Raw genomic sequence first — 8,023 nt, 5'->3', positions numbered from 1 at the left:
GGTTGAGGGTCTTCCACTTCATTGCCAACTCTCCGCATTTCCTAGCATCATGTCCTTCTCCTAGCAGCAATCCCAAGTACGTGAGGTGAAGCCTCATCATCTTTGCCTCCAAAGAGGACTCCAGCTGCAGCCAACAAAACTCCATAGAACAGTCCTATTAGATTCAAGGTCAACTTGATGGTAATTGTGATTTTGGTGATTGTGATTTTCCTGAGTTTTCATTTGCTCAAGGAATTTATACTCTAATAGGGAAGTCGTAAGTGACAAGTTGAAATACAATATGTAAAAGGCAAACAGTTGTATGAGAGTTCACCGAGGATAATGTATGGGAAGGCTGACAAAGTAGGCTTGAGGTTGGATAGTTTAAAAAAATAGGGAATCAATAAAATTTAAACCTGGAGTTACTAAAGAGATAAAGATAATAAAAGCCATGTATTTAATAATGTATTAAATATTCATTGTTGTTGTTGTTATGTGCTGTTGAATTGGAAATGACTCACAGCTGACCCTCCAAAAGGTTCAGAGGCTAGAAATTACATGGAAAGTAATTGTCCATCATTGTTTCATGGAGCAGCTGATGGATTTGAACTGAGTTCCTCTGAGTCAGAAGTGCAGTTCTTTACCAGTAGACCACAGCTCCTTGAGTATCCATTAAATAAAACAATTTCTGTAAATTATGTCAAATATGGTAGGTCTTTATGATAATTAGGGAAGCTCTGGGTGCATAGTCCATAGGGAATTGTTCTGTTAATCCAAAGGCAGGACCTTTCTGGTGGTTCTAATCCACCAAAGGATATGCAGGAGAAAGCTAGACAATATCTTCCTATGAGACTTAGAGCTTCCAAAACCCACTGGAGAGTCAATCTGATTTGACAGCAGTGAGTATGAGCGTATGATTTTCTGTAATTATTATTATAATATGATTTTCCAATTTGGAATATGAAACTTGAAAAGTTGTTTAAGCCTACATGCACACACGTGCACGTGCATGTACACACACACACACACAAATACAAACACAGATAGGCACACATAATATTTCCAAGAATGGAGTTAGTGTCTGAAAAGTGATAAGTAAAGGATTCTTAAACTTCTGGAGAAGTTAAAGATGAACTATTAAATAAATAAATTAATAGAAATACAAGTGGACAATGTTATAAGAAGAGTTGGAAGAAGTGTTATAATGAAAATTTTCTGGACACTGTGGATATAATAGGGAGCTCTTTTAGGGACGATGGGGATTTCCAAATATAGATTAGAAAATCTGAAGAGAGACATCAAATCTGTCACCAAGACTGTAAAGGCAATAAATCCAAGGAATCCAACTACCATATTGCCTGGCAATAGCCATTCTTGAGCATCATAGTTCAAAACAATCTCCCACTTTTTATAATAATCTGTAGTACTTACTAGAACTGAGCTCACTTTTCATTATATTTTTGCGATATCCTTTCTCTCCAGCTAGATTACAAACACCTTCCCTTCTGATAAAGCAGACATAAGATTAAGAGCAGGCTTGAGTTTTTGCCTCTGCTTTACAAAGTAGGATCTCTGTTGAGTGCAGTTTGAGTCCACCAGCAGCTCTATGGGAGAAAGAGGGACAGTCTCCTCTTGTGTAATTCACTGGCTCTGAAACCTGCTGGAGACACAGCTACGAGTCAGGTGCTACTTGCTGACAATGTGTTTTTGAATTACAAAGTGGAGAAGTTACGTATATGCTGCAGTCTCTGTATCCTCACTGATAAATTTCATTATAATTGAGAAGCTCTGAGATTTAACATTTCAAATTCTGTAATTGCAAAGCAATTTAAAAATATTTGAGGATTTATTTTGTGTTAAGCTATTCTTTCAAGGGCACTAGAGACATTGTGATTAAAGACAAAAGGAAAAAACAGTATCTTTCATTTTTAGTATTTACAATCTAGTAGAGAAACCTCAATGTTGATAATGTCAATATCATGAAGCATTGACTTTCTTCTACTTCAGAAATGTCAACTAATTATCTTTTCTGTTAGTGAACAACATCCCCATTATAGCAGTCACATAACACTATCTGCCAATAGATGCTGCAAGTGGTTACACCAGCTAGACCTTGTTGACTTGAGTTTGAGAGAGAATTCATAAAAGACTATGCAGTACTGAACAACAAGGAACTCCTAAAATATTACACAACATGCGTGACCCTGGAGGACATTATGCTGAGTGAAATAGCTAAATGACAAAAGGAAAAATACTGCATAATACCACTGTTATGAAACAGGACTGACATGGGGGCTTGGGGGAAACTGAGAAAAGAGGGGATAAGTAATGAACTCTGCCTTGGGACAGATGAGGGGGAAAAACGGTTTCGTGGGAATATATGATTATGCATTATCTGTATAACAACAGTCCAGAATAAGAGGTGCATAACAAGGTGGACTAGGGGAGGAGGGGAAAGACAGAAAAGGGAAGAAATTATACAACAATGAATGTGTGGGGTTTTTTTTTAAGTGAAAGTGGGTGTAGGGATGAAATTGTGCAACAATGAATGAATGAAAAATCCAACATTTCTGTAAACTTTAGTTAAAATCACAATTAAAAACATAAAAAAAGAAAGCGAGCTTTTTAGAACCTGACTTACTTTAGAGAAAAGAAACATCTTTGCCAGTACCCTGGGATTGAGAGGAAACGTCACTGTGTTCCACCAGGGTGGGAGTGGAAGTAGACATGTGGGCCTACAGAGGGCATCTATAGAGGCTTCATAGTGAGATGATGAATTTTGAAGGAGGAAGAATTGGTTCGAATGCCTTCAAATACAAAACACAGAATACCTAAATGAAAGTGGGTTCAATAAGAAGTATATCTATTGTCACAAACAATAGAAAATACAGAGGGAGAAAACCTCGAGCTTGGCTTTTGTTTTCTGCTTTCCTTATCATGGTTGTAAGATGACTCTTGACATCATATTTTTGTATGTTGTTGGGTGTCGTTGAGTTGACGACAATTCATAGAAAACCTTTGAACAACAGATCAAAACCTTGTCTTATTCTGGCCTGTCTCCATGATTTCTGCCGTGCCCAGGCCCACTGTTGCAGCCTCTGGGTCAGTCCATCTCTTTGGGAGTTCCTCCTCTCCTTTGCTGACTTTCTCTTTTTCCAAGCTTGATATCTTTTCCCAAGGACTGGCCCCTTCTGACAACATGCCCAAAGCATAAGGGACCAAGTTTCACCATCTTTGCCTCTGAAAACACTCTGGTTGTACCACCTATAAGGCAGGTTTATTTTTCTTTTGTCAATCCATAGAATATTTTTTAATTTTTTTTTCTTCTTAAGCTTTATTTTTTTTAATAATTTTAATGAGCATTTACAGAGATTTTGGATTTCCATTCATTCATTGCTGTACTTCTCTCCCCGCCCAGCCCTCCCCCTACCCCTCCAGTTCGCTCCTCTCTTTCAAAAGTAAAGGAGAGACTCCCTCCCTGGTACACAATCCCCCGCACCCCTCCCAAGGCCCCAAGTACGTCCCACTATTCAACCTTAATTGTGGACTCTTGTGATAACCATCATACCCTATCATAAATCGCTTTTAAATTATTCACTCCCTCATCTGTTTCAGCGCAGTATACACAATTTATCCAGTTTAAAATTATTTTTTGTATGTGTACTGTCAAACCAGATCTGACTGGTACAGGAGACTGTCCCTCCTTCTCCAGCAGAGCATCTGGTGGATTCAAACTGCTCATCTCAGGGATTGCAGGGCAGCTTCTTGTCACTAGGCCACCAGAGCTCACAGAATATTTTTATATAGCTATAAACAAAAGACCAAAAGAGAATGTGCAGTAATACTTTGAAGTTGGCTTTTCTAGCCATTACATTAGCCTGCTCTGGTCTCCAGCTGCTGTAACTGCAGACACATGGTCTTGTGAATCATAAACAGCTGTGGGGCTAGGATAAAAGAGACAATGCTTCCCACACTGGGTAGCAAGCCTTGAGGGAGACTAAAGCAAGACCATGGTGAAAGCAAGATCTTGGTGATGAGGCCCTAGTGATGGTGGTGGAGAGATTGTGGTAAGGTGTAACCAGAAGAGCCCTGAGATAAAGGCCACAATTAAAGGTTTTTGCTGTTCTTGCTGGATGATTGAGTAAGAAGCTGACTTATAACTGATCTCAGGCAATCCTTGCTGGATGATTTAAATTTGACTGCTGACCAGAAGCCAGGAGTTTTACTAATTAAGGAATTTTGTTTTGTTGTTAATCTGATTTGGGATTGCTGGGACTAGACCTGGACTTGTATTGTGAAATATTCTTTGCCTCTCTCAGTCCTCAATTTATTTCCCTAATAAACCCCACTCTTGGTACCACAACTGTGAGTAGAGTATGTGAGTCAGTAACAAATATTGCGCCCAGATGATTGATATAAAAAGATGCAGGAGCATGGAGGGTGGTGTGTCTGACGTAGCAGCTATCTGTTTGCTGCTTCTGGGTATTATCGATGGGGAAAGTTCCCCTTCATAAAGTGGGCAGCAGTCAGCTCGGCCATCCCCATTTTGCATCTGCTCCTTTCACAGCATGCTTTTTCTCAAAATTATCAGAGTCATGTTCTTATTGTTCTCATTTCTTCCATTTATTTTTTTTCTCTCCAGCCTCTGCAGAGGCTCCAATGCTGTATCTAGCTGCTCTAAATGTGAGGGAGGCTGAAATTTCCAGTCTTCATATTGGATAATAGGCTTTGCATACAAGGAACACATTTGAATGTGGATAAGGGAAGGAGTAAGTGGAGCGGTTGCTGGGTAGGTTTCCAACCCATTATTCAAAGCAGAAAGAGAAGAAGTTACCCTTGAGTCTCGTGAACAGGCCCTGGCAGAGTGCTTTCTTTCCACATTTTAGAGACATTCAGTTCGTACTGGCTGCTTGTTGGAGCATTGGAATAAAAATGGAGAATGAATGTCAACTCATATAAGCAAACAATGAAATCAGCTCTGATTTGTAGGTCACAAATGGACGGACTTTTTTGAATAACAAAACAAAGCTTTGTCACTTGAATAGGTGACAGTTGAGATTTCTAGTGAATGGCTAAACGGAAATATTAATTAACATCAAAAGAGACTTGTGGTGATATTTTTAGATACCGTGTCTAATTTGGTAACAACTATTTAATATAATAGGAAATCTCTGGTGACCTAGTGTTAAGAAGTTGTGCTTTCATCCTGAAAGCACACGGTTTGAATCCATCAGCAACTCTTCACGAGAAAGATAGGCGATCTCCTTCTGTCCTCCTCTGAAACTCTGCTGAAGGGTCAGTTATGAGTTAGTTCCAACTCAGTAGCATATCACAAAAGCATCAATGACAAATCAGGGGGGAATGTGAGGTAAATAAATAAGACCGGATCTTAGAAAATGAAAATTTACTTAAAAGGCCATGTATAGAGTTCTACTAGTGTAAGATGAAAAAACAAAGATAATAAACTACTTATTATCTATTGCTTACACATGGAAATTCACAAAAGTAAAGCAAGATATTCCAGGGTTTGTTTTTTTTTTTATCCTCAATGAAAAATATATAAGCTGCCTTTAACGCCTTTTAAACTTCTATTGTCTTTCTCTAAACTACAAACAAAAAGCCGTAAGACTGTCTGCTAACTATAACAGCAACAATGCCAGAAGAATATTAATACAGACGGAAAGAAGACACTAGTTACTGTGTCGGAGGGGTGCAAATTATTCCAATTATTCATGTGTGGTAATGTAGGTAGATTTCAAAATCAATGCGAGCACATTGCAACACAATGGTCTTTTGAAATGACTTCTCTCCATGTCTTTTTAAGCCTGTCAAATCCTTTTACAGAATGTGAGCGCTTGCCTGGAGGATGAACAGTGTTACAGATGAATTAAGAGTACGAGGCTATTTCCCTGTGCTCTTGGCTGGACGTTCTTGCTCCATTTTTCAAGTAACTGGGACTATTTGACTGCACCCGCAATATATTTTATTAAAAAAAAATAATCTGGGGTTTTATTCTTCTGCTTCACCTGATCCTGGTTTTCCTCTCATGAATGAGAAGGCATGCTGGAAAACAGGAAAAGGAATTGAAAGAACTGTGGGGAAATTGGCTCATCTTTAAATGTTACAAACGCATAGTCTGCTAGGATGTATGGGAGCCCTGGTAGGACAGTGCTTAAAGTATTTAGCTGATAGCCCAAAAGTGGGCAATTTGAATCCACCAGCTTTTCCACACAACAAAGTTTTCTTCTTGAGGAAGTTACAGCCTTGGAAAACCTCTGGTACTCTGATGGTAAGATGTGCTGCAATCCCGAAACCATGCAGTTCGAATCCACCAGCTGCTACAGAGAAGGATGGGCAATCTCTTCATATAGAACCATTATGATTTTGAAACCACTTGATGGCAATGAGGTTGTGACTGTTGTTGTTGTAGCCACCAGTCATAGCAACCCGGTGTACAACAGATTGGAACCTTGTCTTAGCCTGTACTGTCTTCATGGTGTCTGATAATACGTTTGAACCAATTGTTACAGCTATTGTGTCAATTCATCTCCTTGAGGGATTTCTTCTCCTTCTCTGACCCTCCACAGTCCCCAGCATGGTGTTCTTTACCAAGGATTGACCCCTTCTGATAACATGTATATGAGACAGAATTTCACCATCCTTGCCTCTTAAGGAGCATCCTAACTGTAATTTCTCCAAAACAAACCTGTTGGTTCTTTTTGGAAGCCCGTAAGACCACAACTTCAAGGCATCTGATGCCATATTTTCACTTTATTTCTTCTTTCTACCCAGATTAGATTCTCAATCTTTTAATCCTTCCTTTTTTTGTTGTTGTCTAGCTTTCAAACATCACTCAGAGTCCTTAGATTCCTCCAAGGGCTTTAGGTAATGATTTCTGCACAACTTTAAGTTACTGCACCGTTGTCCAGTATCTAATAAGATCAGGGGCAGGATTCTTCACCAGGAATTCAGTTCTGAATTACATGAGCGTTTTGCCAACACATAGATGTGTAGTTTCCCTGGCCTGACAAATTAGAATTTCGACGATGGAGGACTGTCCCCACCTGTGCTGAACAGGAATCCAAAAATTCTTGAAAAACCATAAAGCAGTTCTGATATTTAGATTTAGTTCAGAACTATTGACCTATATGAAATCTTAAATTTACTTTCTAAAAAAACATAGAAAAAGAAATAAAATGGAAAAAAATAGAAACAGAATGTCAAAGACTACAGAGACATCTCTTGTGTTTGAAGATGATGATACCCAACCTGGATGGTGATAACAAAAATTGGCATAGCGTAAGGATGAAGAGTCTAGCTCCTTAGATCAAAATTTTCTGCTCTGCTTCTTAATAGCTATGTGACCTGAGTAAAATGAAGTAACCTCTCTATGTCTCCATGTACTTGTCTGTATGATGAATATAATAATAATACCTGAACTAATTTCAGAGATGAAGTGATATTTATGCAATTAAAATATACATAAAACATTTACTGACTAGCTGGCACAAATTTCTCAAATAATGTCAACTGTTACTATCTCAGGCTATTCAGAGGTTCAAATTTAAATCCCACTCTGACCTGTAGTGGGATTTTCAATCGTTGGTATTACAAAGTTTGGATCCATATTTTAATTGAAATAGTTTATAGTAGCATTAAGAATGGTGGAGGCTGCTTCAATAGCATTAGTAAAACGAAATTATTATTAAAATTTTTAGCTCGGATAATTAAAGATATTGCCATTTCTTGTGGGTTAGGAATATTCTGACTCGATAAGCCAATAAGAAGATTAACCATGTGTTTAGTGCATCAATAAGTAGACATAACAGGAAAATGACGGTATAAAAATGAAGTTATTAGATACAGATATTAGGAGGCAAGCATTAGAGTCCTCAGAGACAAAAATTAGGCATTTATTCAAGGCTTTTCTTTTTATTTTGTGCTTTAGAGGGCTTTTTATGATTAATCACAATTAGAGGGGAACAGCTTCTTTTCTGTGTTTGAAGATCCCCGAAGGGCCAATGCCTGCTCTTGAGTTAAACTT

Source organism: Elephantulus edwardii, unplaced genomic scaffold (assembly GCF_000299155.1).
Source record: "Elephantulus edwardii isolate Elephantulus edwardi_28Jun2011 unplaced genomic scaffold, EleEdw1.0 scaffold00003, whole genome shotgun sequence".
NCBI lineage: Eukaryota > Metazoa > Chordata > Mammalia > Macroscelidea > Macroscelididae > Elephantulus > Elephantulus edwardii.
The sequence above is the reverse complement of the archived record's forward strand: the minus strand, read 5'-3'. Positions refer to the sequence as shown.